General features: G+C 34.3%; 1 protein-coding gene across 2 annotated transcripts in view; it reads right to left on the bottom strand.

The window, feature by feature from the left end:
- BRINP3 (BMP/retinoic acid inducible neural specific 3) overlaps positions 1–20777 on the bottom strand; it is a 399388-nt gene that overhangs the window by 70908 nt on the left and 307703 nt on the right. The gene's annotated exons all lie outside the window — the stretch shown is intronic.

The raw sequence follows: 20777 nt of genomic DNA, 5'->3' as shown, positions 1-20777 counted from the left end.
TTTTGAAATAGAAAATTATAATATTCAACTATACACTCTGATTATATCCCATAACTGACCATATCCAGTATTTTATGACATAATAGATTAAAACATAAGAGCATGCTAAAGAGAAAAAAATAAAAAGAATCTAGGCCGGGCGCGGTGGCTCACGCCTGTAATCCTAGCACTCTGGGAGGCCGAGGTGGGCGGATCGTTTGAGCTCAGGAGTTCGAGACCAGCCTGAGCAAGAGCGAGACCCCACCTCTACTAAAAATAGAAAGAAATTATATGGACAGCTAAAAATATATATAGAAAAAATTAGCTGGGCATGGTGGCTCATGCCTGTAGTCCCAGCTACTCGGGAGGCTGAGACAGGAGGATCGCTTGAGCTCAGGAGTTTGAGGTTGCTGTGAGCTAGGCTGACGCCACGGCACTCACTCTAGCCTGGGCAACAGAGTGAGACTCTGTCTCAAAAAAAAAAAAAAAAAAAAAGAATGTAAAGCTCCAACACTGGCTTTTATGTTTGTGTCAATAATTATGCCTTCTTTTCAAATGTCTGGTTAACCATCAGTAGGACTAAAAGTTGATGTTACACGAAAATAATCATCTAAAGGATCTATTAATTATCTAAACACAAAGATAGATGAGACATTAGTCAAAAGATAAATGGAACTGTTTTGTAGCAAAGATTTTCTATTTTACATTTATTAATGCAGTACAGTGTTAACGCTAAGTAGATTGTGATATGTTAAAGACGCATATTGTAATCACTGGAGAAACCACTAAAAATGCAAAGAGATGACATTTAAATCCTAATATAGGAAATAAATTAAATATTAAAAAAGGAGAAAAGAACCAAACCGTCCATTAACAAATGAATAGCTACACAAAATGTGGTATATACTTACAATAGAATACTAGTGATAAAAATGAATAAAATTCTGATACATGCTACGACATAAATGAACTTTGAAAATATTATGCTCAGTGAAACAAGCCAGACAAAGCAGGAAAAATACCATATGATTTCATTTATATGAAACATCAAGACTGGTGAAATTCATAGAGACAAAAAGCAGATTAGAATTTACCAGGGATGGGAGAAGAGGAAATGGGGAGTTATTACATAGTGGTTACAGAATTTCTGCTCTGGGTGCTGAAAACTTTTTAGAAAAAAGATAGTAGTGATAGTTGCATAATATTGTGAATTTAATTAATACCACTGAGCTGTAGACTTAAAATTGATTAAAATGGCATATTTTGTTATATATATTTTATTACAGTAAAAAAGAAATTTCAAAAACAATGATGGTTGAGCTTTACCACAATTCCCTCCTTTTGAAGTAGCTATTATGAATAGGAACTCAAAACAAACTTTGCATTGATTTTAATACTTCTTTTGAGGATTTATTTTGTTAAGAATATCAAGCACTCATTTCTATGGTCGTGTTTCCCCGCAACGTACACATCCACACACCACAAGATTTGGAAAATGTTTTCAACGGCTAAAAAAATATTATTTGGAAAGTCAGACAAAACATGCTTTAGTTGCTATTCTACCTGTAAAAAAGTTATATGACACTCAATAAACTTCAACTTCTCTGTACCTTAATTTCGTCCTACGTAAATAATATAGAAAGTGTAGATGCTGATAATCTTATTTAACTTTAAAATCTATGATGTTACAAATGGTTGTTTTTAGATGCCGATTTATTTAGGTTTAAATATCAAGTTTAAAAATAGTTGTTTTCAAAAGTCCAGTTACAGCTATTAGGTTATTATTCATCTAAATTTGGACAAGGTGCAGCAATACTTGTTCATTATATGTAAGCATTGTCCTATATATAATGAAGTACTACTGTCGCAGTATTTTAAAATGACCAAATTATTGTTAACATTTATTAAAATATGCCATTGACACTGGATAAAGTGAACCACATTAATACATGCACATATTTAGATCAATACATTTACATTTGTTTCTTATATCAGGGCTATCTAAATATTCAGATCCAAACTATTTTCATCAGTGCTGGGAAAGTCAACTTTTATCAACATATTATATTCATGAATATTAAATTTATTTCTTATAGAGTGAATAAATACAGAATCCAAGCATCTTTTGTACATTGAAGGTACAGACTTTTGCCTGAATAAGAGGGAAAAATAAAACAAAAGGAAGGACTTTTTTATAAGAAAGATTTTGGAGGGCATATCTATTTGATATGCTTCAAATTATTTTTTAAGTTAGCAGAGTATAAATAATAGATGTGTTTCAAAATTTCAATTTTACACTACCCTATATTTTGTTTGGTCCCATATGTCTCTTTTGAGAAATTCCCTCTTTTGAATAAACAGTTGATGCATAGCAATTGGAAAGCATTTCTTGGATTATTCACAGAACAGATGCCACTACTTTGAAAATCAATCATTCATTTCATTGTCATCTTTTACTTGAACATTGTTGATAGGCCTTTATTGTGTCATGGGTATACATTTTTTATGTTCATTGTTTGTTATTATAACACTGGCAAATGATCTAAATTTGTATATATTATTCAAGTTAAGGAAATATTTTAAAATAGAATTTATTTACTTTACCAAAGTCTATATAATGGTTGTATGTCAGCTGAAAATTGTCACTATGTAATTTCTAAGAAATAGAGTTTTAGCATGACACTTGAATAATTACTTCATTATGAAATCATTAGGAATCACCGCTGACAGTCACCCAAAACATTTAGTGAACACCTGTTGTGCACAGAACATACAGATGCTTCGGTCTATGACAGCAAGTATGGATAAACCTTTCATCATATTTTTAAAAATGACTAATGACATCCAATATTTTCAAACCCTAAAATAACATCTTCAGTATCTGAAATTCATTCTACTTAGAAGTCAATAGAATTCCCAGAAATATTCTTGTGGATATTTTTCTTTTATTTTTGGAAATTAGTAAAATTTATATTTATAGAATACAGAAATAAAATTTGAATGACACACTAGAATTTTTATATAAATTATCTACATAAGTGAAAAGAGGAAATACAATACTTAAAGATGGCAGATAGCATTTTATCTTATAGTAATTTCCTCTTAAAATGGGAAATAAAAAATGACTAGCCATATTTTGGGAAGTATAAATAAATTCATAAGAGAAAATAAATCAATGTTGTGTTAAAATCACCCAGAAAAACTAAATTTAATATCTAGGTTATTAGAGAGATATTATTCTAGAAATATATGTTTGTTAAGTATGTATCAATTGAGTACTTTTGCACAGCATTGACTATAGAGAAACAAAATAACAAAAATAACAAGAATAATAATGGTAATAAACATCATGTATGCTGAGAGGAAGCTATAATCAGTCACAATCTTCTTAAAATAACTAATTTACATGAAGCAAAGAATACTACAAAGGGAAATATATTAATAAATTCAGTAGAGGGACTATTAGGATTTGTGTCCGTTTAGAATTTTCCCATCTTCTACAGTAAATCACCCATGTGACTTTGAGTGGCCACATATCAAAGTAAGTCCGTTCAAAACATTCTATCAGCCATGGGTACAGAGTTAATACTGAAATTGACAAAATACTATAATGCTGTATAAAGTAAATGGCAAGCCTGTTCAATAGCTTGTGCACTGGTCAATTTTATGGGCTGCAAAGTGATGGTTGTACGAGAACATAAATCAGAAGCAGATTTTAATTCCTTTGTAACTGCTTAGAAATACATTGTGCTTCTTTCTGACTGTTTTATTTTTCTCCGAAAGATGCATTATCTTTCTCTATTAAAATATTGAAATATTTGAATACATTAAACTAATTAGAGTAATATGTCCTTCATTGTGTTGCCCTGTTTATGACCCCATCCAAATGTTTGGTAAGTTACCCAAAGCTTTGTCTTTAAGTATATATAGAAGCTGGAAAAGCTAGGTCTGCCCTTTGCCGGAGGCCTTGTAGTTACAGAATGGATGCATCATTTAAGCTATAGAAATTGGGTTGTACCCACCCTGATTTGGATCTTAAGCTGTTAATGCAAAGACAAAGAGGATGCCTAGAGAAATTCCCTCAGGAGGTAATGGTTACAACATGTAATGGTAGTGTTTACTTCAATCTGGCATTCACTGCAGTTAGTAGCCATGACCTCAATAAATAAGTTTTATGCAAAATTTTGGACTGTTTCCTTAGCATGTAGCACAAGAGTATGTTTCTCTCCTCTTCTTGGTGATTTTTTATGCTACCCAACATCTTTTAATGAATTCTTTATCAGGTTAAGTCATTTACAGCCTGTTTTTCTTGCTTGCAGTCAAGGATCTGGACTTAAAGGAGTATAGGTATCAGCAGTGGTTTGACAAAACCTTCCAAAGACAATTGAGAGAGTATGTGGTTGGTTTCCTAGACTGATTGGGGAAAAAGGCTTTATAAATCCACCCACTATTAAGGTTGGAACTTTGACAACAGAACTTGCACATGTGCTCATGTAGAATGAAGTGCTTGTTGCAGGAATGGCATTTGAGACGACGTGCCTGTGTAGAATTGAATGAAAAGCATGAAAAATTCAAAGACTGGGAGTGAGTTGGTTACTACTAACAGAGATGGCTTGCTTAAAGAGGTCAAATTTCTGCACTTTCTTACAAAGCTCAGAATGAATGTTAGAGACTTTCAAAGACTGTGCTAAAGGAATCTTTTATCTCTTGCAGCTGTAGAGCTTCCAAACAAACTTTTGTCCCAAGATTAAATTTAAATTTCTACCAGGTATGTTACATTAAAGTTAGAAATAAAACTGATTGGGAAGGCATGGGAACCTGGGAACTCAAAGGTAGATAGATGGGAGGACTGAAACTGACACAAAGTGAACCAAAGCATGAATTCTCCCTGGCCCCTTCAATACAACACCTCTGCCCTGTTTGACGGACTTTGTCTTGACTTCAGACATTGCAATGATCCTAATCGAAGGATGCCCATCATTGGGAAGCCAATGTCTACCATGCCTCAGTTCCATCACCCATAATGGCCCAGGGGAGCTTATTAAAAATAATTCTAAGGGAAAGCTAATTTTCCAATAAATTATTAAGAATTTGCTAATTTTTATCAAAGGAAACAGCATTACATGCATTGGTGAAAAGAATGTTAGCCTCTCTGATGAGGGAGCACTGCATTGGCTGTTTTCTGCAGGCTGGGGACACCAGGAAGGTGGAAATCTGTGTGGAATCAGATAATCTGTCTGATTTCCATGAAGATATAACTACCCTCTGTGACTGAGGCCTAGTGGCAGTTAGGAGCCACCAGAGGCACAGACGGTAGACATAAATTACACACAACAGGTCCAGTTAGACCTACTTGGAAAGGTCTAAGCTGTAGGGATTTTAGGTCCCTAAGGACATAAATAGAAAACCAGTGCCTGGAGGTCCTATCTAATTTATATAATTTTAAAAAAAGAGATAGTTCTCATAACAAAGATCTGACTGAGTCATAATGAGAAGAAGAAAGCTTTCTGATCAAATTCTCAGTCCTGAATCATTTCAAAGACTCAGAACTCCTGGATCACAATTTAAATTGGGCAAATCTTCCCCTTGAATGTTTAGTTAATGCTAATTTCTGGGGCTTCGAAATGTTAAAATGTTCCATCCATCAGAGTATGGCCTTATAAAAATAAGGTAGTAAATTTGGTTCTCCCTGTATCCTCTTCAAATTAGGTCCAGGTAGGGCCATAATCCATGCCATATTTATTTCACCATTCTCCATTTAAAATATCACAGTAGAAAAATATTGGCTCCATAACTTATTGTGTAGTAAGATCTATTAAGGTAAAAAGATAAAGTGAAGCTTTCCCTTCCAACTAAAAGTCTAAATCCAAAGTCATATTTCTTGTTTTTTTATGCCTGACACAATTGCAAGAATTAGAGATCGATTCAACTCTTGAACATTGTGAGGATCATATTCATATTCCATTTCCTGTTAATTCTACATGTTGGCTAGAGATTAAACATAAAATAACTCTAATTAAAACTGCTATTCCTGACGTGGTAGCTTTACTAGTGGCATGACTCTTGGCACAAGGAATAAAGCTTCCTCTCTGGTGCACATTTTGTGTGTGTGTGTGTCATTGTAAACAGGCAATACCAGAAACTATTTTCTTTTATATGTCAGTTACAAGAGTTAAACATACCCTTATTCTGGGGTTAAATAATTTCTCAGCCTCTGTACGACAATTTACTTCACCATGCCACGGGACATATTTTGTTAATGAGATGATACAAAAAAAAATGTGGCAAACACAAGTAGCAGGTATTCCAGCTGCTGGCCCATCTCTCAGCTGCTCATGCAGACTGACATTCTGACCTGTGATCCTGTGCACATTTGGTTGTCCCCTTCATTCCCTTCACAACAAAGAACAAGTAACTACTTCTTCTTCTCCCCTTAATAAGATGGATGTACAAATCTTGGAGATTGCATCAAATGAATTCTCTGGTGACATTATTGATAACGATGACTTTCGTGATCTTTATTGGGGTGGCAGGTGTGCCAGCCGCAATTCTTGTGCTCCTCGATGTCCTCAAGAGATTGCTCCTGCTATGTGATTTCAGGATTGTTCCTGGCGTAGCCTCTGAGCCAGCATCTCCAGGCCTCATGCTGATTCTGTCAACTATCCAATCCAGTGTCTTTAAATAAATTCTTTTTCTGCTGTACTCAGATTCTATTCTTGCAAGAATGCTGACTGATACAGCCAATTGAGGCCTCAAGGGTAATTATAGTCTGTAATTCAACAAGAGTTTAACAAATATTTACTGCGTGGCTACTGTGTGCCAATCACTGTGTTAGTTAAGTGTTAAAACTACAGTAATAATTATTATTGTGGCTATGATAATGGTACTTCCCTCATAGGATTTATGTGTAGATGAAATTAGATAATTATATGAAAACCTAATAAAATGTTTCTACATAATTAGTGACAAATAGCTGTTAGCTATTATTTTTCTTTTGACAATTATTTCAGTGTTTCTATATGCGCTGTGCTGAGCACGTTACGTGGATCATCTCATTTAATTCTTATAACAGTCCTAGGATATGGATACTGTCATAATCTACATTTTGCTGATGAGAAATTTTCCCTAAGAAAGGTTCAGCAAACTGTTCAAAGTGACACTGTTATTAATCAGAGCCCAGAACAAACCAAGTCTGAAAAAAGTGTGGCTCCTACTTAATAAGCGTACATTATTCTAGAGTTTAAAGGAAAATAAAATTATTCTTTTCTATGTTTAAGGTGTGCTTTTGTTTGGTAGACTTTTCATAAACATCATTGCATCCAGTCTCGTAATAACCATGCCCTACTAGGCCAGGCTGGTTTTGTTGAGATGTGGTGTGAAACTAATTTGAATTACAGGATCATAGCATAGATCCAACAATGAAAGAAAAATGAGGAATATAATAGACTCAAGGAAATATAAAAGGAAAGATAATTTTCTATTTCATGAGTGTCAGGGATATGTTTTATTTTCCTTTGTATTTTCTCTTTCCAAAAGCCTAAGACAGCATATTACACATACTATGAATTAAGCCTATATTTTTTAAATGGCTTAACTAAATTGTCAAGATTCAGGAAGAAATGGTTGAAGCTAAATATAAACAGATACAGAATAATTCACATAGAAAAGTAGAGCTTGAAAATGGTCATATAAAACATGGAGCCACAAGTGATCCATGTGGGAAAATAAAGTTGAATTAAGATGTGTATTATAGTTCTAAACCTTAGTACTACTGTGGAAAAGGGAATTTCGGTTGAAAGCAAAACTGCAAAGTAAAAACATAGATAAATTTCTTAGCTTAACAGATGAGAAAATGGCAAATAGAGTTCAGGTTGTGAAATTATGGCATGTTAATTAGACTGACAAATTATTAAACAAAATATCCTGCAATAGCATGTAATCATTGGTTATAAACAAAACTAGAAGTACATATTCACGATTACATGAGCAAAATTTTCATTCGGTATCTTTTAACTATTAAGATTTCTTCTAGGCCTCAACTCTCTTAATTCTACACTGTAGTCATTTCTGTCATGTCCACTGTATTGAAATTATAACCATGACTTAGACATGTTGAGTAAATGTCTCCAGGTGTGACGCCTCCTAAGAAATGTCTACAGAAAAGCTTCTGAACACACAAGCAATATTTGCCTACAAGATCAAACTCATTTGAAACTATTTACCCACTAGCCAACAAGGAAGCCAGGGCTGGGGTGATGGTGGTAGGAAGTCAGATGGCTTGAAAAACTCAACGTCCCTCCACAGATAAAGAATTTTCTCTCTGGATGGAGGGATTGGTGGGGTTGACCTGATGTCTACCATGGGTCCTCATTCCTTTACTGGACATAATGTGCCTGGCATAGGTGTGCAAGTATATTGCAGTTTTCATTTGTTTTTTGTTGTTGTTTGCTGGCTTGTTTGCTTTTACTAATAGTCAATGGTATGTTTGATTGAAATCCAATGGAGATAGGATGGGGGAAAATACGATGTGCACTTTAAATAACAAGTAAATACTCAAGGAAATGCCCTTTCTCTTAAACAGGGAAAACACCACTCTCCCCTTATAGGCCAGCTGTCAATTTTTGTAGCAGTCTTTATTCCTTGTTGACAGTTAATGAAAATGGAGTCCAAAGAAGTTTAGTGATTTCCCTATAAACATACATCTATGGAAAAGTTGAATTAGTACTTAAACTAAGAACTTTCACCCATAAATTGTATTTCATACTATATTGTCATCTTAAGTGTCATATACATCAAATAAAAAATATATAATGATTATTGAAATAATACTAATTCACATAGTATTTAACTGTTAGGAAATATTTCCAAACAGGACAATTTTTAAAACTATATAAATAAAATCATCAGGGTTTTAATGTTCATATTGATACATTTATAATTAAATTAATAACAAGTATAAAAGAAATTACTTATGCTATTCTGATACGGTTTATTGCAAGGATAATTCTAAGTAAAGACTCTCATCACACTATAAAGAAATTACCTGAGTCCTTGGTCATTTGGTAGCACCCTAACAAATTATTTTAGAACTCTGGAAAATCAAACTTTAATCAAGAATAGATACATCTTTCAAATAGTGAAATCTCTGAGAGAAGAAAGCAACCCAAGTCCTACATGGAAACAAGGAAATCACGTCTAGACAAGGAGGCTCCCTCCACCAGCCAAACTGAGTGTCTCTACACACATCTAGGCAGAACGGGAGCCAGGCAGTTATTTTGCTCCAAGATATTAAGTTGAAAACTGCTTTATAAATTTTTTCTTCCATTTCTCATAGCAGGTTTTCATATAATGGAAGTGCCTACTAGAAGAAAAATAAAAGCAATATGATAAAATTTTCAATAAAACTAAGTCAATGTCGGAGTGACAAATGGCTAAAGTCCTTATATGTGAGTTAATTTCTTCCTTAAATATTTAAATATTGGCTTTTATGTTACCATTAAGAAATGGTACGCTCTCTCTTTTTATCAAGCCATGATTACAAGTAATTATTCATTATTTCTTAGCTGTTAAAGATTTTTTACTCTGGATTGAATTAACCAAATATACTATGTGCCATATTCCTCCAATACACTTTTTGTAATATTAATAATACTTGAATTTGTTAAAAAGTTAACTTTTTTGAATAAAACGATAAGTGATGTTTCTAACTGGTCATGGTTTAGTTTATTTATTCCAAATTAAAACATCTCAGACTGTGGCATTTGCACTTTCCAGACAGTTGGCAGTTGTGCTAACTTGTTTATTATGAACTCGGCACCACTGTCACAGTCTAAAGCTGAGAATTTCCCCCCAAATCCCCTTGCTTGGACAGGTCTAGGTTAGAGATTTTCAATGAGAGAAACTCATGTGGGTCCTGGAAGACAGACATGAAGTGGGAGCCATCACCATGACGATTAACATGTGACAAGCCCAGTCCTCCCCAAAATGCAGTGACATGGTGGCTTCCACAGAAATGGCAGCGTGCCCAGAAGCAGCCACTTCCAAATACCTCTCTCCACGGTGTCTCACTTGACAGTGGCCAGATGCATGCAACCTCTTGGACCTGTCTGTAACCTCTTGCTTTTCCATCCATGCCAGGGCTTTGAGATTAAGTGGATTGTGGATATTTATCTAGCCCTCTTTCTACCTCTTTCCATTCCTTCTTTTCTCATGTCTTTCTTCCTATAAGCACTAATTCCCATTTCAAACTCCTTGTTCCCATAATATTTTCAGTGGCTTTATTTTTCTGTCTAAGTCTGATGAGCAAGCTAGGTAATACAGCTGCAGCTAGTTTTCTACCACATCCATTCTCCTCTTATTATTACTGCCAGAGCATTGATTTTATATCTGGACCCATTGTATAAAGCAGGGGGTCCAGATATAAAATGACTTGCAGCCTTTGGTGGATATTAACAACATTCTGGCCAATGCCACCGAAGCATCGATCTCTGTCTGTGCATGTGTGTGTCGAGGGGGACTTATGAGTGGGTAAAATTTTCCATTTCATGTTTAGGTTTCATCCTTCTCTTTTGGGCTTTTCTGCATCTTTTCAAGTGAAATTCAGATCCCAGAATGAAGCAGCCATATTGTAACCATGAGGAATAAGTCAAGAGAAAGGGAAAGACCTTGGCCTTCATTTCAAGTCCTTGAAGCAACACTGGAATTACCATCTCACTGCTGTTATATACAGGTTGCTGTCACTGAGGATGGGAAAGAAAAAGCTAGAATTCAAGTCTTTAAAGCCAGCGTTCCCAAACTTATTATCTCGAAGTTCTTATCTTACATTTTTAGAAATTATTAAGGACTCTAAAGAGCTTTTATTTCTACAAATATTTTATAGGTATTTACCATTTTAAATTGAATATCTATTATTTCATGTAAAATGATAAACCATTTACATATAAGTAACACATTTTTATAAAAATAACTATATTTTCCAAAACAAAAAACATTGTTAGAAGATTGTTTCACATTTTGCAGACCTCTTTAATGTCTGTCTTAAGAAAAAAATACCTGGATTCTCATATCTGTTTCTGCATTCAATTTTTTGCAATATCACACACTATGTAGCTTTTAGACATCTCTGTACATGCATAAGAAAATAAAATTGAAAAAGAAAGCAAATAATATCTCAAAATTATTATAACAAGAGTCTTGATCTCATGACTTCCTGAAAGTATCTCAGGGACCAAAAGATTTCTCTTGACTACACTTTGAGAACTGCTGTTCCAAAGAATAACACGATAATCACATGCTATTTCAATTAACATCCTTATTAGCCCTATGATGTAAATAAATAAAAGTAGGTCAGCTCTATTTATTCCCTTTTATAGTCAAGGGAACTTAGTGTCAGAGCGGTAATCTCTTTTCTCCAACATCAAAGTTGATACCTACACTGCCTGGTCTTTAAAAATATGTCTTATTTCAGCAAAGATCAAACTGTGCATATTATGGAGCAAAGGTATATAATATATAACTAATTTACAAAATAGCTGTATAGTTTTTTATATAATGACAAACATTTCAATAATATAATAACAAGCAGGACCAATTTCATAGTATTTATAGTATGCTACCTATTTAAGAAAAGGAAATGAGTGATATTCATTTCCTAAGAATTTAAACATGTGATGTTTCATTTCTCAAATCACCTAAACATAATAATCAAAGACAAAATCATATGTCCGTATATGTTTAACAGCTGCTGCATCCTCTCAATAGTCTCACCCTTTGTCATCATAGATTGTCTTGGAATTCCATAGGGCAGAGAAATAAAACTATGACAATTATCACTTGAATTTTTTTCCCTGAACCATGCTGACACATTTTTAAAACTGGAGCATCATGTTTATTCAGTCTGCTGCAGAGGTGAGCTGCTCTGACCATTGCTCTGAAGATCACCGTTACTATTCTTCATGGAGAACCCTGAGAGCCAGTCATAAAGGATACACATGACACCATATGGTGTGAGAGCCTGATGCTTTTGTAGAGTCCTGGCATTGTGTACAAAAAAGAGATCTAATACATAGAATCATGGCCACATTACTTCTTTCTCAACAATATTTTCAATAGTAATCTAAGCAATAAAAGTAATAGCAGGTCTAACACCACAGGCAGTATTAAATTGAAATAGAAAATTGCAAAGCTAGTGAAATTGTTATCAGAGGGATTGATCTACAATAGAACCAATATTTTAAGCTTCCAAATAAATGCTCAGTATAATGATGCTTCACTATCATGCAGACGTTATGATAGTGATTTACCAAAGATATATTACTTAAAAAAAGTCTTGCCATCTTTCATATGCTGGGGCAAAATACAAAGAACTAAAATGAAAATACATTTATTTTTGTGTTGCAGTGGATTTTAATTATTCATAATACATTACTTAACTCATCCTAAAATCTAGACTCTCAGTTTCAAGGAATAATTCTTCCTATATGGGAACCTACAGGAACATTGAACCTTAACCAGAAATGTTGCTTCTCTGTACAAACAATTGCAGTCAATGCAATTGTTCAAGAAAGGTTTAGAAATGATTATATGTTACAAACTACAGTTTTCTTCATTTCATTGTATGAGTTTCACTTCTTATAGGATATGAAAAGCATAACAAACAGAAATACATCCATTGATGTATTTGTTGGTCATCTGTATCTATCTGTGTCTGCAGTCTATCTATCTATCTATCCACCAGTCAATCATCTATCAACACCTGTTGCATGTCTTGTAATTAATAGGAGACCCTAAATTTTGCTGCTATTAAAAAAAATTCCTAGGTGCTTAAAACAATTTCTTTCTTTCTCACATTACACAGTTCAGCAGGATCCTAGGATTATGCAAGCTCTATGTTCTAACTACATACCTTGGAACATAAGGCCTTCCTGGTTCTCCCAGTAGGGGAAGGGAGGAATGTGAGTTTTTGTTTTGCGTTACTGCCTCAGCCCATAAATAACACCCTTTATTTGAACTTACCCTTTATTTGTCAGAATTTATATTGCACCTCCTAACGGAAAAAGAGCTAGGAAAAATAAAGGAGCAAATGGAATATTTGGTGAGCATTATTGTCTCTGCAATCTGTCCTGCTCATCATCAAAGATCTCTTTTCTCTCTTTGTTCTACTTATAGAACATACTCCGTTCTTCCCTGGGAAAGATGACCCAGATGTCCTATCGCTGTATCAAGTGTAAAGGACACGTTTGTTGAGAGATGCAGGTTACCATGTAAATCAATTTCAGATGTAGCTCCCATTGGTCTGCAAGTCTATACACTAAAAAAAAAGAGTTATTTGCCTCCCATACCCAGTATCAGGGGTGTTGGAGGGTCAGAATAACCACAATAAACATCACCATTTGTAAAGGGCATACATGGGAGGTACAAAGAATCAGGATAGTTTTTAACTATCCTAAAACTCTTCTGTTATGGCAGATGCCATACTCCTTACTCTGAACTGGAGAGTGTTCCTTGACTAGATGATGGTGTTATTTTTCTAGGAGGACGTTCTTTTACCTTATAGATTTGTACTAGTAACCCCACCCACAGTGCTTTTCCAGAGATAGTTCTCCCATCTGCTACATTTCTTTTGCTTTTTTGTCTTTCTGTCTCTCTTAGTTTTAAAGGGACTGACGACCTTAAAGCTGTCAAGACTTTAAGTGAAGACCACACCCTTATTTTGGTTTTTCACAGAAACATGTGCCCCTGAGACTTTCTCATTCTCACTTTCAATGCTTGTGGTCAAGAAGCAGTTAGCTCTCTGGAAGCCTGAAATTTTTGACTTTGTCTCTTTCATGTCCCAAAGACAGCTCATTGGTTTCTTTAACACAGGATCAAACACAGCCATAAGCCATCAACACAAACCACAAGGGTTTTTTTGCATTTTAACCTCTTCCTGTAGAGCTAAAATTGCATGAGGCAAATGACCTCCCTTGCAACTAATTGCAGATGACAGTACTATCAAAGGATAATGAGTTGACATATTTACTTGCTATAGCACCAATTAACCACTAGACCAAAAGCACCATTTTATTTGCTTGTTTGTTTGTTTGTTTGTCATAGAAGTACATAGTATATACTTAGTATATAATTTCTGCAGCAGTCAGGAGAGACAAGGTTATGTAGTGATAACAAACCCAGAGATAACTTAATCTTTATGTCTTTGCAATTATTATGGGACTCAATGTCAAGCAATATTTTTGAAAGTCAATAAAAAATTCATTGCTTTTCAGTGCATAATTTTAATTAAAAAGGCAAAATCACTCACAAAATTAAGGAAAAAAGAAAAAAAAAAAGAATAAGTATTGGTATTAAACTCTACCATCCCATATTTATGATATTAAAACCCAAGAAGCTATATACACTGAAAAAGAATTTTTAATTAATTTGACAAACATGATTTTACTTAAGTTGTTTTGGGAACAAATCTTCCATGATGCATCATGAAGACAAATTAGAATGTTATATAATATGCAGTTGGCCCTTCCTGGCCATGGGTTCTGCATCAGTTGATTTAACCAACCGCGGATCAAAAATATTAAAAATAAATGATGGCTGCACCTGTCCTGAAAATGTATAGACGTTTTTCTTGTCAATATTCCCTAAACAATACAGTATGACAATTATTTTCATAGCATTTGCACTGTATTAGCTATTATAAGTAATCTAGAGGTGATTTAAAGTATATAGGAGGATTTGCATAGATTATATGCAAATAGGGTATCATTTTATAAAAGAGACTTAAGCATCTATGAATTTTGGTATCATCTTGGGAATCCTGAAACTCCTGGCACTCAAGGACGATTGTATTTGTATCGCACTATCATTCTAAAAAGCCAAAATGTTGTAAATCTCTTAACACATTTCCCCCAAGGGTTTTTGCACGTACTGCTGTGGGTCTGTAATTCCTAAATGATGTAGAACGATGGCATGTCATAGGTGACTACCTATGTGTAATACTTTGGCACACAATATGTCCCTCCACATTCACTGTATTTAAATTTTTAAGTTTTCCCACAATCAACATGTATATTTTACTTTCTGAATATTAGCGTATGTTCTTAGTTTTGTTAGTCTTATAACCATCTGAATTTCAAAGATGTTTATCCAATGAAATTGTCTTTTGTATAAGCTAGTTGTAATGGCATATTTTCCAAGTGAATATTTTTGTCAATAAAATATCAACATCTTGTTATTTTTTATTTCTAGAAGTGTAAAGAAAAATACCTAAGGAATTAGGTAAATATATCGATGCCAAAAGTCTGAATACTGGTTCAGTAGCTTCCTTGCTTGCTGATGAAGATTAATCACATCTAAGAACACACAGGATTGTTTTGGCAGCACAGTGATAGAAACTGAATTTAATCTTTCTTACAGCCTTTACCCATTACTTACATAAGTATGTATAAATGTACAGGTAATCATATCCTTTACAGAGATGAAAAGAAAACAGACTTGCTAAGAAAGGAATATTAAACAAATTGGGTGAGTTAAATGACAAAACAATATTTGAGTATTGAAAAAAGTCAAGAGAAATTGAAGAACTACAGGGGAGGTAATATATTTAAATTCAGCAGGTTTTATTTTGTACAAAATTATTTGAAATATTTCCATGAATGAAATTTGATTATCAGCTTTGTAGGAATAACAATATATACCAAACTGAACAGACATCAGTAGAATTAGATCATGCCTACCTTTCTCCTTTCTTTTATTACAATGTCAGCATAATATTTAAAATGTCTCAGCAAACTCTTCCCTTCATAACTTTAATAAGTAGATTTGCCAGGTGCAGCACTAGCAGGAGGCCCATAATGTATTTAAGTTGGAAAATGAGGCAATTATATTTCAAAGTTCTGATTGGCTACATTTTAATTTCAGAACTATAAGATGAACTGATTAGGCTAGTGGCTTTCTGGAGAAATCTTGCACATCTGCACCTGTTCATTTTATTAAAACAGAAACACCTTGCCAGGGGTGAGAAAAGGATATTGGTCACAGAAACCATGACAGATTGGGTCCTCTGCTCTTACTATTGATTACATTTCTTGACAGTCACTTGGGAAGTTAATTACTAGTAGGCAATTAACACTCTTAAAAAATAATAAAGAAAACATAATTATATCGAGAACCCCCAGAGACTATTTGTAATCTTCAATGTGATATTCCCAGGTCTCTTTTGAACAGCTATGGCAATTTAGATTTTAATATTCCTGTTGGTCTACACCATTTTGTAAACCCAGTCCCTGTCTCTGACAAAAAGCAGTAATTATTAATGCTCTATTTACTTATTTTACATTATTAAAATGAATCTCGAGTTTTTCATGTAATTAAAAATTCCCCAAGGAATCTCTCAATGAAAACAAGATAAAATTTGCTTTTCATATAAATTGCATCATCTCACAAGTAAAATATATCTGCTGTGAGAAAGAGTGAGGACACTTAATCTACTATTAGTTTGTAATATTGTTAAATTCATTTTTTCCCCTCTCCCGTTAAAGAATAGTGACTCAATGAATAAACTCTGAAGACAGACCATGTAGGCTTCAGTTTCTGCATTGTCATCCAGAAACCACGTGACCTTGGGGAACGTTATATACCCTCTCTGTGACAGTTTCCTATTATGCAAGCTGGAGTAATGTTGGCTTTGTACTCTTTGTTGTTATTAATTTTATCCTTAATGAGTACATGAGGTGTTCTGGTTCAGAGACAGACTTCTTATTGAATACCTCATAGTAAACAATTTGTCAGCCCTCTTTTGCCCAAGTCCTTACCTTGGGGGGGAACATAAGGAGAGCTGATGCCATTTTTTTCTCCACAAATAACCTGGCACCCCATTGATCAAGGACCGGGGGAAAAAAGAAATTTTTGTTTACAAAGGAGAAAGAGGTAGCTGCCCCCTCCCTACCTGAAGGATCACCTGGGAAGCTAACAGGTCTGAATCCTAACTTCAACTCTTTGGTATATGAATAAAATCTCTCCAAGAACTAGAGAGCCGCATTTGTCTCACATTTTGCGTTATAGTTTCATAGCCTGGTGGTGTATCCAAATTCACAGTCTTTGTCCGAAATGTGCACACCTATGGATATAGCCGCTCCAGTCCACCCAGCACTGGGGCTTAAGCGAAGATCATAGGACCAGCTGTAACTATTTGGCCTTCGTAGGGTGATGAAAAAAGCTTTATTGTCCTTCCATATAAAAGCAATTAGTTCCCAAGTTAGGGGAATGCTATAAATCTAATACTTATGGGCATGTTTTTAGGACACTATGACTTTTTACAGGGACATTAAGAAATCCAAGGAAGCTATATATTCTCATAATAATAGTAATCCCTGAGAAAAATGTATAATGTTTAAATGCATTAATACATAAAATTCCTTTATAATTAGCTACTCAAAATTATGGTACCAAAAAAGTCTAATTGATTTTTCAAAGATTCTAGAAGTCAGTGTATTGGCTATATTATTAAAGTATTAGATAAACTTCATTTAAAACATGGTTATTTACTGTTAACCTGCCTGTCATTAACATTTTATGCCAAAATAATAAATATTCACAAGAAGCTACAAAAATAGTACACAGAAAAATCCTGTATACCTTTCATCCAGGTTCAGCTAATGATCACATTTTACATCAATATAGCCCAATACCAAAACTGGGAAATTTACATAGCTATAATGTATGTGTATAGCTCTATGCCATTTTATCATAAGGGTATACAAATTGGTTATCACCGAAGTCAAGTTACTATTCTATCACCACAAAGATATCACTAATTACACCCCTTTGTAGTGACACCAACCCTTCTGCTTTTAACTATCCCTTACACCTGCTAAACACTAACCAAATTTTTACCTCCATAATTTTGTCATTTTGAAAACACTATACAAATGAAATCAGACAATATGTAATCTTTTAAAATTGGCTTTTTTCCCACTTCAGTATAATGCCCTTGAGTTTTATCAAAGTTGTATGTATCTGTTCATTAATATAACTGTTCATCCTTGTTACTAGTAAGTAGAATGTCACATGGTATCCGAGTGTACTATGGCAGGTTTAACAATGTATCTAATCTGGAACATTTTGGTTGTTTCCAACCTTTGACTAATATAAATAAACCTGTTTCATAAATACTGTTTCATGTAATTATTGATATTCTAAGGCTTGAATTTTCCCTTTTACTTTTTTCTTTTCATCCAGTGTTTTCACATTTTTTCTGGTGGGTTTTTTTTTTTTTTTTTGCTACAAAAAATCACAATGTCCTATGTAGATATTTTACTGGTTTGAATAAAGTATAGAAACCTTACGTCTTCTTTAAATTCCTTTAGTATCATTCATTTAAAATATAATTTTCTTAAATATTTCCTCTGCATATGCTGAGGTTCACATTAGACCATATTAATTTTTTGCTTTGGCCATTAAACATAATTTAGGAAACACAAGAAGAAAAGGAAAGACAATTTTACTTACCTTTATTTTTACTGTTTTTCTTCATTTTTTAAATTTCAGAATATTATGGGGGTATAAACTTTGAGGTTCCATACATGGCCTTTCGCCGCCTGAGTCCCAGCTACAAGCATGCCCCTCCTTACGGTTTTCTTTTTTTTTTTTTTTTAACATTTCTTTTTTCTTCCTTTTTGATGTTCTGATATCTTTTTTTTATAATTTACTTTCTGTTTAGAGAACTTCTTTTAGCCATTATTTTAGGTCTTTGGTGACAAATTATCTTAGTTTGTCTTTATTTGAAAATGCATTGAAATCCCTTTAATTCCTGAAAGATGTTTTTGTTTGGTATTGAATCCTGATTAACAATCCTTTCCTATCAGCACTTGAAAAATGTTGTCATTTCTTTCTCATGTCAATGGTATTTGAAAAAACAATTCAAATAATTTTCTACCTATAGGTAAGGTGTTGTTTCTCTCTCTTTGTTTTCAAGGGTTTTGTTTTGTTTTTGTTTTCAGAAATTAGACTGTGATGTGTCTTGGTGTAGATTTCTTTGTGTTTACCCTGTTTTGGATTCTTTCAATTTCTAAAACTTGTAAGTTTACATCTCTACCAAATTTGGGAAATTTCCAGCTATTATTATGACTTTAAATAATTTTTAGCCTCTTCTTTACTCTCTCCTTGCAAGTCTTTAATGACAAGAAACTTGGATCTTTTGTTGACTACATGAGGTCCCCAATAATCTGTTTTTGTTGTTTTTTTTCCAGAATATTTTCTCTCTGTTGTTCAGATTGAATAATTTCTATTGTTTTACCTTCCCATTACTTGATTATTTTCTCTGTCTTATTCATTCTGCTGTTGAGCCCATCAATTCAGTGTTTTGTTTTAGTTAGAATTTTCACTTTTACAATCTCCATTTGGTCTTCTTTATAACTTTTCTTTTCTGACTGTTTGACAAAATAAATTTAATCTTCCCCAAAATGATATATGGCCTTTGCATTCAGCTTCAGGGAAGTGATCTCTAGCGTGCCTAATAGGAGTGATTTTGCTTGCTTGGGGGCTGCGGGTTATGCCGGATAGTCTACAGTGCTATTTAGGCAGAAGGTCGGCCACAGCAGATAATGGGAAATGACGATACCAGAAAGACCAACAGTATGATTTAGTGTAGGGGCTTTGGATCACACAGTGTCAGTTGGTTTGAAGACTAAGATCAATCACATGGGCAGTCAATTAATCAATTATGCCTTTGTGATAGATCCCTAATAAAAACTCTAGACACTGAGGCTCATATGAGTTCCCTTGGTTGGCGAGACACCATGCATATTGTCATACATTAATGCTAGGAAAGCACCGTGGCCTGACTTCATGGGGACAGGACAAAAGAAGCTCCATAGTTGGTATTTCCTCAAACTGTGTGCTGTATGCTTCTTCCCCTGGCTGACCTCCATCAGTATCCAGTTCTTGTAATCAACTGTAACTGTGAGTAAAATAGACAGATCTGTGAGCCCTACTGATGAATTATTAAAATTTAGAGGGTCTTTTTTTGCTTTGTTTGGAAATTCCTGAACTTGCAATTATTGTCAGAAATGAGGGCAGTAGTACCCTGTGAGAACTATGTTACCCTTAACTTAGCAGTTGGCCTAACTTATCACACTGAGACTTTATATTTTTTCTTTTATTTCAAACATGTTCATAAATGCTCATTAATGACAGTTGCATTACAATCCCTGTCAGATAATTACAGCAACTAGATTATCTTCTGTTGGCATCTATTGATGGTCTTTTCTCATTCAAGTTGAGATTTGTTTTGGTACTGTACATAAGTAATCTCAATTGAAACTTGAAAACTTTGGGTATTATGTTAGGAACCACTGGATCTTATTTAAATGTGTTTTAGCAGGTCACATCTGAAGATGCTCAAAGATGCAAGAATGATACTACCTGGTTAATGCCAAGTTGGGCTTAAAGTCTAAGTTCCGAATTCATCTACCATTGAAACCCTTGGGAAGAAGAGCTTCTCATTACTTCTAGGAAGGGGTGGGAGTCAGTTTCCCTGTGAGGTTTCTGATGACAGCATCCTCGCAGGAGGGGATGAATGCGTCATTACACTCTGCAGATGTCCCTTACTGACACTGCAGGGGCTTGGGCTTGCTACTCCCTTGATGATAAAAGGCCCAACGTTCTACTGGGCATCCTCTGACATGATAAGTATGGGGGTAAACATTACCACTTAGTGAGGATGAAACTACAACCTCCCACTCATGACAGCCTGGTAATGGCAAAGATGCAGGCTCTGTACTTGACCTTTGATGGCAGGAGTACAT

Source organism: Eulemur rufifrons, chromosome 27 (genome assembly GCF_041146395.1).
Source record: "Eulemur rufifrons isolate Redbay chromosome 27, OSU_ERuf_1, whole genome shotgun sequence".
Taxonomy (NCBI): Eukaryota; Metazoa; Chordata; class Mammalia; order Primates; family Lemuridae; genus Eulemur; species Eulemur rufifrons.
The sequence above is the reverse complement of the archived record's forward strand: the minus strand, read 5'-3'. Positions and strand labels throughout refer to the sequence as shown.